This window comes from Strix aluco, chromosome 6, assembly GCF_031877795.1.
Source record: "Strix aluco isolate bStrAlu1 chromosome 6, bStrAlu1.hap1, whole genome shotgun sequence".
Lineage (NCBI taxonomy): Eukaryota > Metazoa > Chordata > Aves > Strigiformes > Strigidae > Strix > Strix aluco.
This window is the reverse complement of record NC_133936.1, coordinates 8,940,811-8,954,401: the sequence shown is the minus strand read 5'-3', so window position 1 is coordinate 8,954,401 and position 13,591 is coordinate 8,940,811. Positions and strand designations below refer to the sequence as shown.

The 13,591-nt window shown below is 39.6% G+C and overlaps 1 protein-coding gene across 5 annotated transcripts in view; it reads right to left on the bottom strand.

The window, feature by feature from the left end:
- Positions 1 to 13,591, bottom strand: part of NCKAP5 (NCK associated protein 5) — a 431,510-nt gene that overhangs the window by 150,120 nt on the left and 267,799 nt on the right. The gene's annotated exons all lie outside the window — the stretch shown is intronic.

The window sequence follows — 13,591 nt, the reverse complement described above, 5'->3', positions numbered from 1 at the left end:
ATCCTGGCCTTATAATGTTCTCATACTCCATGTTATGAATAACACATTAAGGGCACTCTTTTATCTTTTGAATATGCACAGTAATTAGTTGTATTGTTAGAATCCTACTGGAGCTCAGTTACAACAATTAAAAACAAATGTGTGCAAAAGACATCACCTTGTCAACAGTGTAACCAAACACCATGATAAAATTACTGTCATTTAGGAATAAAATCAGATTAAAAAAACCCCAACCTGCTGCATTTCTAGCCAATTGTCAGGTTTGTGCAATTTCGACAGACTGACAAATACATTACTAGTATTTCCTCCCTATGTTATGGGTGCAGCAGTGTGTGCCAGTGCATTTGTTTATAGAGGCACAGCTGCTGAACACATTCACCCTTCTCTGCCCTTTCAAAGGGATGTAAAAACCAAGTGTAGGCTAAAATCTGGTACTACCATCCCATAAAAACGTAATCAGTTTCAGTTCCATCAGTGAAAGAAGGAAGGTTTGCACTTCCATTTTAGAAGGTGTTAACAGACACCAGCAAAAGTTGTCTTTGATCCACAGTCATTCATCAAGCATGTTAAAGCTGATAATGGCACTAACCCTCCTGAACGGAGGCTGAACAGAATAAAGAGTTCTGCTCCTTTGCACAATAGGACCACTGGGAGTAACAGAAGCCACCTACAAAACACTGGTCCCATTCAAGGTGGATCAGAAATTAAATCCCAGGGGCTTAGGAGATGTCACTGAGGCTGACCACAAATAAAGGGACCAGGACTATAGATGGTTTCAGCTCTATGAGTATGGGCAAGAGGAGGAAAGGGATCACAAGCCAGAGAACCAGTGATGAACACAACAAAGACGCTGGGTTTCACAACAAAAAACACTGAGTGTCAATTCCAGCCAAAGGTCCTCATGCTTCTCCCCACTCCCCATCTCCTCACCCAAATTCTCACCCCTGTACAGCTGCTTCTTCAGCTGTGTGGATGCAACAGTTTTTCTCACCCTCCCTTTCATGTTTTCTTTCTTTTCCTTCTAAGCTGTCTCAATCCCTTGACACAGTTGGAAAAAGATCCCAGTTGGAACAGGGGCTGGAAAAGGGAAAACTGCTGTAGCACTGGGGTGTGGGTGATACGAAGGCAGGAGAGGAATACCTTAAGCCATGTTGCCAAATACTGTATATTAAAACTGTGACCTTGAAAAAAGAGCCAGTATTCCTTAGCATATCAGACCAGAAACTGCCTGCTGTTGTTTATTTCTACCGTGTTTAGGGAAACATGACTTTTGTGTACCATCTTTGCAAATGCAATTGAGCAGAATTATTATTCACAGCATATCCTTTTTTTTTATTTATTTCTAAGGTAACAACCCAGCGAGACAGCAAATATTAGCTAACTGCTCTGGCCAAAGGCCAGTAACATTATCTTTTATATAATCCTCATACTCTTTCTGTTCTTTCAGTCTTACCAGAATGAAAGGCATTGGCTAATTTAGCAATAATATGATGTTTTGCTAGGTTTTCGCCTTTCAAGTCAGCCAGCTACTCTACTTTTTGAGAAGCCAACACTGGCTATACATTCTACTCAGATGAACACTGACATTTTACTTATTCGTATGATGCTTTTTGTCATTGATGTGCAGACTTCTACATTGCCAGAATGCCCACAGAATAGTTGGACCATCTGTTGACCAAATGTGAATAAAAACAAGCCAGCTCTAATCTCTAGTGCAGACAGTGGTGCAGTTTTTCAGTTGCAGATTGGAACCATTTCTGCTCATAGGTTGATCTTAATCAGATGCCTTTTACACAGAAGGACAAATAATTTTGGTTCATAATATAAATTCCTGTGCAGTCCTCACCAAAAGATTTAATCTCTTAACATGTTAATAATTTCATTTTTAAATTAATGATGTAATAGGATTCTTAATTATTGTGTTTATATATGCATATACAGTTCCAAATCTTGTCCTCCATAAAGTTCTTGCAAATTAATAAACAAGCAAAAATGAGAGAAAGAATAAATTCAACTATCACTAAAATCAGAGTTTTTCAATTTAGGCCTAATAGTATTAATGAAAATATGGTCTACTTGTTTATTAGTATCATCAGTTAAACCAGCTCAGAAAAATTATGAAGAATTTAAATTCAATAGATCATTTCATCTTCAGTCAAATTCATATGATCTATTTTGGACAACAGGCCCATCTTGTTGAACAGCCTTACAGGGACTGGCCAGCACACAGTTTCATGTGGCAATTACAAACACCTCCCATCAGGACTCAGATCTCTATGCAACACAATAATCTTTGCAACATGACGAAGAGCTCAGTTAAACACAGTTGAGACTTTTGTTGTTTCGTCATTTGCAGTTATTACAGAAGTTTGTAAGAGTTGACAGCGATAAAGGTGAACTACAGGCATAACAGAGACACTGTCTGTGTGGTCATGTCACTACAAAACCAGCACTGAGAGGATCTCACAAGCTTCAGGTACCCATGGAGTATCTGAAAAAGGAAAGAAAACTAGTTTCTGACAACAAGAAGATGAAATATCCTTACAGACAAACTTACTGCAAAGCTCTGATGGGTAGTGCTCTTGCAGTTTGTAAGCTGCCGCTTCTTCACTAGCACTCCAGTTGTCTGTTTTTAGGAAGGACTGCTTAACCAAACATGGCACAGGATAATAATTGAGACTTGTTCTCATAAATTAGAATCTTTGAACCATGAATTAATGGCACCTTAATTGAAAAGCAATTGTTATATTATGATCTAAAATACTCTCCACAGAGACAGTACATGCCAGAAGGATTTAGTATAAATTCTTTTGAAGAACGCAAGAATAGTAGAGTCTCTATAAATTTAAATTGAAATCCCATGTTTTGCTCCCTGAACAAAGCTTCCAAAGGACATGTAAATTTTGGAAGTGAAACCAAAGAATCAGGAGCTTTATGAAAGGTTATTTCTACACATTGACCTATATTTTTCCCCCTTCTGGTAACCATGAAAGGTTCTCTTCTCTTCATGATTCTAATATCCTAGATGGACCCACTGCAACGTGAAGCACTTGCTGACTACATCTAGAATAGCTATCCCCCACGCGTGTATTCTGCCTGCTTGCTGGACTATGCTAAAAAACCTGTTTTGCCAAGGATTCTGTGCATCTTATGTAACTATCAAGCTGTTACAATCCGCAAAAACAGTCTCTAAAGCTCACCATTCCTGAGTCTACATTCTTCAATCACTATTTAAAAACATTTATTTTCCCCTTTCTTTAGCATTCTATTTACTGTCTATTCATCTGAAGCATCTCCCTTAGTAACATTAAATTTTTTGTTACATCTATTATTTGAATAGAAAATTGAAGTTTTCTTAAAACTGAAGTGTTCCTCTCAATTTTCCTTTTTTTAAAAAGGTATTTTCTTGAGGGGAAAAATAAATTAAACCCATGTTTGATAGAAGCTTCTTAAGTTTCTTGACAAAATGTCAGTTTAGAGTAGGCAAAGAGTCCTCCACCAGTCCTAACTTAAGGATAAATTTCTCAAAGCATAAAACAGAAGAAATGAAGCACTCTGAAACCAGAATCTGTGCATGGCATATAAGAGTTTAAGGAACATAAAATATTAATGCTACTGTGGAAAGTGCTGTCAAGATTTCATCCGGAATATTATCTGCAATTACAATCACCAGTGTTCAGGAGCAGCTCGTTCAGAGAGGATTCGCTGAAGAGACAGCTCTGTGGTTTAGAGGAACTGAGAGTCTGTGTCATGAGAAGAGACCAAACAACTTATCTTGCTAAACTTAAGAGACCAAGGGCTTACACAGGTATGACTTCCACAAAAGAAACAGTGAGAAGAAGTAAAATGGGAAAGAAAACTACATCAACCTAAGGTCAATGATTGACAAAACAAGATGGGAATATAGGGGTTACTGATACATTTAGGCTGAAATGAGGATGTTTTTAATCCTTGAAAAAGTGAGACTGAACCAGCCTGCCAGGTAGAGTAACAGAATGAGAAACCTAAACAGTTTTAAGCCAGAGTTGAGCATTTATGAAATTAATTACACAGCAGGGTCAAGAGCGGAGGACTTGAATTTATGATCCACAGGTCCTTGCCGCTATTCCTTCTGACACAAAATCAGTCATTACTACATTTAAAAGTAATTTGTCCTGTGCTGTTGAGAGAATACCAGGAAACCAATCCAACTCCAACGTACAGTTATTTATTTTGGCTTTGCTTCTGTGTGTGTTTCTGGGCAAGGGGGCCAGAGGAATCTCTGGAAAGGAGGAAACATTGTTGCCTGCCCAGGGAGCAGCACATAGGGCACAGATGCTCAGGCATCCAAGATGGCAGAAGGAAGCTTCCTCTGTATTTTTGCTGCAACTCAAATCTTGCCTGGAAGCCAGGACCTGCCTGCAAGGACCCACTGAGCTGTAGGAGACTTGCTTTTAAAGCTTGATGTTATGTTTCTGACAGCTCTGCTGCCTGCATCTCCTGCCTGGCCCCACTGCTGCAACTTGTGGCATGCCCCAGAGCAGAGTTTCAACCAGGTCAGGCGAGACAGAACCCTGCTAGGCAGTTAATTTCCTGTCTTTCCTCTCAATTTTCTCAGGACTGCCACCTTCATAAATGGGCACCTCCTTCGTGCTGTCCCCCAGCAATGCTGGGACATGGTCAGAAAACCTGCCCACTTTGCGCATCTCCCATTTCTGTCATTTCAAGTGGACCAAAGCCATAGGCTATTATGTTAGGGTCCTCCCCAAGCAAGGATTTTAAGACCATACAGGAATTAATCTTCCCTCAAATACACTAATTCAAGGAGGCACAAGAGTTCTCTCAGCCCTGTAACTCTGCAAAACCTTCCCTGTATATTTCCCACTTCCCAAAAAGGTCTTTCAGCCCCCTTTCAGCTAGGTTTATTGATTCCCTTTCTTGAGAGAGGTGTCTCTCACAGTTTGCCACAGCAATTTCACACATGAATAGGATCTTCTCTGACAACCTCTCCACTGTGTAGGACATGCCTTTATGCCCTGTGTCACTGCAGAGGAAACCCATTCTCCTCCCCTGTTCTTTGCAGCATATCCCTTAGAAGGGCTTGATCTCCCCAGACATAAAATCTGTCCTTTACAGAGCAAGTTTTCCTTGAGAAAAATCCTTCCCATGTATCCTGATCCTTGATTCTCCTTCTACCACAGGGAATGAACACTCTCTATAGCCCATGCTCTGCTCAGCCGCATCACACACAGTCCTTTTTACGATTCTCCCTCCAAGGGACAGGTGGCATGTTCCAGCTCTAGAAGGTGCATGACAGTTTCAACCCCTTCTCCTTTGACCTACTTCTGTCAAGATTTCCACAGGCTGGCAGCTACCTTTTGCTGGGTGCTATCGCCTTCCCTTTTCATCACCCTCAAGCTGAGGTGACAGTACTTCGTGCATTGGTTATTTCAAATGCACTTCACAAGAATTCCTTCAACTTGATACTGACTTACTGTCTTACAGAGCATTGTCCAAAGGTCTCTATAGAATCTTACTGCAGCAGTTGAGGTATGTATTTCAGCTTTTTCCTTCTTCTCATGACGTACAGCAGGTGCAGGACTCTTTTTAAAGTCTTAGAGAAAAATATCAGTAACAGTTCTTTCTCCATCTTTAGCTTAACTTACTTCTGTGCAATCAAAATTCTCAGGTGGATATTTTCTTCCAGCTCCTATCTTAAGCAGTCTCCAGCTTAAGTCTCTTGACTTCTATTTTCAGTTGTAGCCTCCCTGGAGATGTGGCCTTGCTTTCAGCTCCTTGCGCAGTCTGACCCGTCCCTTCTGCCTGATCACAGACAAAGGAACAGGTTCCCACGAGGTTTCTCAGTTCTTTCAGCTCTTGGTTCACCTGTGAAGCAGCCGGTATTTGCTCCAGCTGGACTTCAGTTGTCTCTTTGGAGACTGCAATGTGGCTTTGGTGGCAGACTTCTGTGCCTCTGTCCAAGCCTTCCAGCTCTCTCTCTAAACTCACAATCCAATCAAACAAAAAGCCTCTCTCTGACTCAGCTCCCAGATAAATTTGTTTGCTTACTCATACGCAGTTTCAAACTTCAGGTTTGGGTTACCTGTATCTCACTCTCCTCACCACTCCATTCAGAGCTCTGCAATGGATCAGGTTAGACTTTCTCCTTATGGTGAGTTCTTCAAACAGTCAAAAGGTTTCAAAGTAAACACCCCACCTCCACTCTGAACAAATAAAAAAATTCAGATTTTAGATTAAGCACCAGATTTTTTTAAACAGGGAAAATATCAAAGTGGCTTTACAAGACATAACAGAAACAAAAAAAGCTCATCAAACAGCAGTTCCTGTTCACTGCACCCTTGCAGGAGTGTCTTTCCTTCTGCCTGGTTTCAATTAAATTAGTGGCGCTCTGAACTGCAGACTCTGCTTACTCCCCTCTGACCCCAAGGATTTCCATTAGATCTAGACATGGCTACCTGCTCCCCTCAGCTCTGCCCCTGATCTGCAGGCTCATCTCCAGACTGTGCAGTGACCTGCCAGCCACACTGACAGCCTTGAGACCCTCTCCTCTCCCCTGTGAGCCATGGTGATCCCCAGGACAAAGTGGCCCCTCGTTACTGGGGCTGTGTCCAAGCCTGCTGTTCTCCACAAACCTACTGGGGTGATGCTGCAGCACGCTGTTGGGCCATTGCTTTAAGTGGGTAGGTAGCCAGGAGACAGACACAAGCTTCTCTGCAGAATTTAGATATTGAAAAAGGATTAAAAAAAGAAAAGAGAGAAGTGAAAGCAGATACATGATAAACTTAAAAGAAAACTGACAGTTGGAAAACGTTGGGGCTTTAAACCCCAAAGGGTTTTCTCCACATTTTCAGTTCTGCTTACGATATGACACTGGTAGATGCCTTATAGCAGTGTGCTGGCCAAAGCCTACAGAATGCCCAATATTTTATTTGGAAAATAAACTAGGAATATCCTTTATAACAGCAACAGAAGGACAAACATATAATGTATAATTTATGTTTATTCTTTCTGTTCATCAGTACAGGTGCTTATCAAACCAGAAATACCAAGGCAAATTCTCCTCCTGCAGCATCATCATGGCCCTTTCCCCACCACAGCCTCTGAGCAGCCAGTTCAACCCTGTGGCATTTGCTGGTGGCAAATCCAAGCTGTTCAAGCCATGTTATTTTCACATACTCACGCTAAACCCTCCTTCTAATAACATACTCAAAAGTCTTGCCTGAAGGGCAAGGAGTAGCACATAGAATAAAGTATCTTGTGCATGATGAGGGCAACTATCGCAAGGCTGTTCTGGAATGAAACAGATCTCAAGCTCTATTTACATGATCCTTCTTTTGAGTGGATGACCTAACCAGGTTCTCTGTCTGCTAGACCGTACCATCACTTGAAAATTACACAGAGTTGAAAGATGAGCACAACATTTATTTAGTTGAACCACTGATCATTGAACCCACTGGAAATTTTCAAGGTCTCCTTAAAATAATGTGAGTATATGCCTTGAGCCTCAGATAAGTAGGGTAGGATTCTGAAAGACCTCAGCATTGGTATATCATCGCTCCCACACAAGTCTCAATTCTGTTATCACGCAATGGCAGACCTGACATTTCCCTGAAAATGCTCTAACTACCATCTGAGCCAGGAAATGTTGAAAATGTTTCCATTGTCTCTTTCAGCCATGCAGATTTCACTCATCAATTTATACCTACAGTAAAAAGTTTCTGAACTGCAACAGAAACTAGTGGTAATGTTTATTTCTGTGTTGAGAGGTAGACAAATGCCATATGGACTGTATGGGTGTCTTCCATCACCAGCCCCGTATATGATTTTATAAGTTACAGGCATGGAGAATTAAAAAACAGTCCAAGACTAAGCCTCACAGAAAAGCTTCTCATGGGCAGCTGAAAGGATTTTTCAAATGTAAGGACTGTCCCTCCTACAATTCCCCAGTAACATATTTGGGACCTTAGAACAGGAGATATTTTCATTAACTATAAGTGGATAGAACCAGACACGTACAGAAAGATAATTCTTGTGTCAGCTTAAACATATGCTCCTAAATTCAAACTCTATTCATGCTGGAGACACCAGAACTAGTCACAGTCTTTCAGCATAACTAAAAACATCAGAAAAATTACAGACAACTATACAATCAGACTGCAAATATTTCCATATTCAAATAACATGGGGTTTTTTTCACTTTTTTACTTGTTTTCTACATTTTAAACAAATATTTGTTTCTCCATATTTGCAAATATATAGATAGGTGGATAGATGTATCTACCAGCTCCTCCAAATACACATATATAATTTTGCATGTAAACACCCTGATACAGACAAACCACTATTGCTTTTAGTTACTCATGGGAATGTAAAGTCACTCAAAACTCAAAAGCTCTTGTTTAATTGTGTGTCACAGTTTCAAGGAGGTACCAAGGCCACCCTGACATAGCTACATAAATTTCTAAGTGTTCTCCATGAATAGCAAAGATGCTATGTGGAGAGAGGCAGCTTTTGTGGGGTTGAAGTAGGTACAAGAGAAATGCAAGATGAAATTGAGGTCTGTCATCAACGAGCATTTGCAGAACCCTCCACAATGCAAACAAGCTGTTCTTACGCATTTTCATGCTACACAGCCCATCATGAAGCTTCCAGGCTCAGATTGTGAGTGCTGTGGTAGACACCCACCTGTGCTGTCCAGAGTACAGACAACAGCTGGAAGAAAGCTAGAAAGAGGAGAGACTTTTTTTTCTTCTGCAGAAATTATCATGATTTATTTTCAGCCTCTCTGACTGCCCAGTCAAACACTTATATGCAAAACACTTAAAATATATAATTCTTCTGATTAAGTGGCTAGTGAGCATGCATATTATTGCTGTACAGAAAGATATATAATTCTTTTGATTAAGTGACTACTAAGCATGCATACCATTAAAGTTGTTCAGACAGTTTCATTATATTGAACACCATACAACATGCCCTAACACCTTCAGAGGCAAAGACTGTAAAATCTATTAAATTCTTGCATTCTTTTTCCCTTAAAATGTTATTTGTGACTTTAATGCCTTTAAAAAATTAACTACTAGTGGAGCTAATGGGACTCTAAATAAATACAAATTCAAGAAACCACTCCTGGTTTGGTTCAATAATCTAAATCTTACATCAAAAATCGAATTCACAAGATAGCACCAGCCCCTTCCTGGCACTGTACAGTCAGCTACGAAGGTCCAAAGGCCAAACTCCTGCAAATGTAACTACATAGGACTTGAGTATGACAGGAAAGTTTCCCACTTTGAACTTGGATCCCCTCAAAATGAGTCACCTCAGATAATCACAAAGAACAGCAAGAATCAACAGAACAGCAAGAAACAATGAGTGGTTCCCAAGCATGAGATTCGCTTAAAAGTACTTTTAAAGACAACATGGAGTCTTAATAAATATAGTTTCTTTTGACTTTCTGGACTTCAGCCTTTCTAAATTTCAGCTCATAAAGAATAAACATAAGAACAAACATAACAATAACAAAAATGAGATTTTCATTTCAGCTGTGACTATCTGAAAGCCTCTACATGTAAGATCAGCAAAGATGGATGAAATGTGTAGGAATATTCCAAGTGATGTCAGTGCTACAAATAATGATATGGTAATATTTTAATTCCTAAGGGGGATAATGTGCTGCTGTAGGTATATCTAGGATTTGTCTTTCCTTTTTTCTTCTCAGCAGAGAGCTTGCTTTGGACATTCAAACAGACATTCACAAACAGAGGTTATGAGACAGTTCTTGGCCCATCAGCTATGATCAAGTGTTTTCTCTGTACCCTTCATGAATATGTGATGCCCTGATGCCCTCTCTGTGTGAGTAAGACCTTCTCACATGACAAACCCTCCACATTAGCCTCCAAATTACCAACTTATGAAATGAAAAATATATAAATAAAATGCCTCCACCATGTGTTTTTCCCCAAAGTAGATTGGGAACAACCAGCAGGATAGTGAATGCCAAGTATCTTCTGAGCCTGAAGAATGCCTCCTTTCGTACGGGTTTCCTGCATCACTGCCCTGGAACAACACGGTTTCCTATTGTAATGGTGCCCAGCTCAAAAGGAGTTTACTCTTCTGGAGGACAGATTCAGTAACAGCAGTACATATCTACTACCGAAGAAACCTAAGATGTAGAAGTAATTACTCTTCCAGGTTAGAAAACAACCACAAAGCCAAGTCATGTCAGAGACATAAGAATGAAAGCTTACTGATTGTAGATTTCCAAGCCCTAGCCAGCATAGCAAAATGGCCTAAATAAGTAATATATGGTTAGAATAATGGTCTCCAAGGGCTTAATTACCTGTATCATTAAGTAGTGGTAGTCTCTCTAAAATTATATTGACAGATCTTCTACAACCAAGCAGTTGATAATGAGGCAATAAAAATACATGCAATGCACACAGAAGAGTGCTGGAATAGTGTCATATACAGTATCATCAGCTTCGATGCCAAAGCACAAGAAGGGCTGAATTAAACTATTTGTGAACTGATCACAAAAAAATTCAGAAGGACCTAGACATATTTTGTCATTAATAACTTCTGATACTTTCCCTTTCTGTATGTGTGCAATCCTACCAAAAGCAAAAGAAGATAAGAAAAAGAAGGGAAGAAGAAGAATATCAAGGTACAAATGAGATGCAAAAAGATATAACAGCTGCATTTAAAAAACAGAAGAAAAAAGGCAGGGACATTTCCTTGCCTCTATGTGAAGCACCATAAAGCACTCCTCATATCTTTCCAAACACATTACTCTCACAGCCATTATCCATTGTATGAAGCAACAACAGGAAAAAACACCAGAATACACAGGCTCAAAATGCCAAATTAATCGGTACTGAAGTCCATCCCTTTATCCTGGAGACAGACTGAATAAAAGCAGGGGAATGTTTCTGTATGTAGGAATTGCACTGAAATATATAGAAAGAGCACTGGTTCTTTGCTGCATGTATGTGCTTCTGCTACTGCCTGCTCCCATTTTCCCCTTGCTGAAGTCATGCAGAACGTTGCCCCTGTATCAGACGCAGTGTCTGAAACCTGTTTCATCTCGTAGGTTCAGGAGATAAGCTGTATGATGCCAGAAATCCAGTGAGAAGAGGACAGGACACTTTGGAGGGATGGCCAGCTACCAACAATGAAAACAAAAGGAACAGAGAGGAGAGTAAAGGGGTCTGAAAAGGCATATCCCATTACTTTGGCCCACAAAATAGAGCAGCTGGATGAACTAAAGTGGAATTTGGAGAAGTGAGAAGAAGGACATACTCAGAGAAGGAAAGTAGAGGAAAAAAATTTTGAGAAAGCATCTTAAGGAGAGACTGGAGAAGAAGAGAACAGCATAAGACATGAGGACCAGAAACAAAGGCAACAGTGGCATAAAAGATGTAACAGAACTTTGAGGAAAAGAAAAAAGGACATGAAAATGTAAGCAAGATGTAAGAAAACAGAAAGAGAATAAAGTGGAACAGCAAGAAAAAAGGTAAACGTAAAGAGAAGAGAAATGAAAGGACATCTAGGCATCTCAAAGGTGCAAATGTTTATGTTAATTATTTATAATGAATTGGTATTTCTTTCGCAGAAACAGAAGAGCTATTAGCTAGGACTTCCAACAGGAGATCATTTAAGAGGGTTTAGAGAAGGATTTTTAGTCTAACTACAGCCCTAAATGGAGAGTCACAACTTCATGCCCTCCTCCCTGTTCAAGCACTCATTCTTTAATCATCTATCTTCAGCACAGCACGGGATACATTTTCAAACTGCTCTGCAGGATTTTAGCCACGCGGCTCCCATTGTGTTTAATGGGAATCCTGTGGACAGAGCTCTGTATGAGACTTTCAAAATGCACTCCAAAAATCTCTAAATAATGCACTATTTGAGCATTACCCTGTTTACTTCTCATAGGACATTACTAAAATGAAACAAAGGTTAGGTCATCTATAAAAGTTTACTGGGAAGACCATCAGTGTTTCCTACATATATGTATAATAACTACATTTAACATAACTATTTAGGACTTACTTTTTCCATAATAACTAAAAGAAAGAACAACATCAACTCAAACCACATTTGCTTCAGAAAAGAAGATGCAGCAGTTAACACATCAACCTAAGATTTGAGAAGCCCATCTTCAAGACTTCACACTGTCATAGGATACCTTTGTGGCTTTGTTTCAAATTTTCCTCTGAAAATTGATTTAACAATTTCTATTTCATAACAGCTTTATGATGATAATAAATACCAGTGAAGCGTTAATCAAAGATTCATCAGATACAGAAAAAATGCTCCAATATTAACTCCCTCTCTCCCTTCAAGAGGAGGGCTGTTTCCGTGATCATGTCTGAGATAACATGAAAGTTTTGAGAATTGTAAATTCTTGCCATCCATCCTCCAGAAAGAAAAGACCTTCATTTCTGTGCTTTCACCTTTCAGAAGCAGCATTCAGAATAAATCCATGAAGATGCAATTTTAATCAGCTTTCATGCACCCAAACAGTAGATCATATTCCATCATCCTTTGGAATATGAACCAAATAGGCTCAGCTACATAAAAAGTTTCAGGGATTTCCACTTCAGGGAAACGGATCCTCAACCTTTTCGACCTGTGCAGAGCAGAACAGCATTACTGCAAAGAAAAGAAGGCTGGTACATTCACTAAGCAAAAGTTTAGCCAAGGAACAGCAAACATAGCATACAGAGCCTACATTTCTTGCTTCAGAAATGAACAGTAGATGTAATATTAATATCACCTGCTTACTATAAACTGTTACCTTATCCATGCAATTTGTGCTATCGTGAAAGTGGAAGATGACCTTAAGAATACATACATTTATGTTAAGATACCTGAAAACTGGACTCGGCAAATAAAATTCTTCAGTTGTGAACTAGTTAAGCACTTTTTTCCTGAACTTACAGGACAGATACTGGACATAAAGGTCTACTATGAAAACCTTGGGAAATACCCATAACATGAGAATTTCAGCATTTTGAAGAGTCTGAGTTTATGTCAGTGGAATGCAGAAAACTTAGATCACTCTAGAAGCTACTGTGACTACCAGCTTTAAACTGTTCCGGCATGAATTACTGCAAAATTGAATAACTTTGGGCAGAAGTCATTCCACTGAATTTAACAGCTCGTTTCATAGAATCAGGGCCTTTGTGACTTAAGTGAACAGACAGCATGTATTTTAGCTAATCTGGTGGAAACAAAGCCTCACAAGCCTGCCTTACTAAGAAATAATTTAGCAGTTCTCCTGAGGGTCTTTTTTCCACTCTAAGCAAGAATCAACACAAAGAAAAAGATCCTTTTGAATCCTTAATTAAATATTATAAAAAGTTGAAAGAAAACAATCATTATCTTATAATACACCATTACAATGCAGGAGACCGATTTCTGAAAAACCAATTTAGATATCTATGTCCAGGAGGGGTAAAGGGCAATAACAACAAACAAAGCCAGAACGATACATGAAAGAGAGGCTGGGTTGGACATGCTGGGAATGCAGGGTAAGCGCTGAACAGCAGCATCTCACAGTACCAAAGCTTTAAATATTCCATTTGTT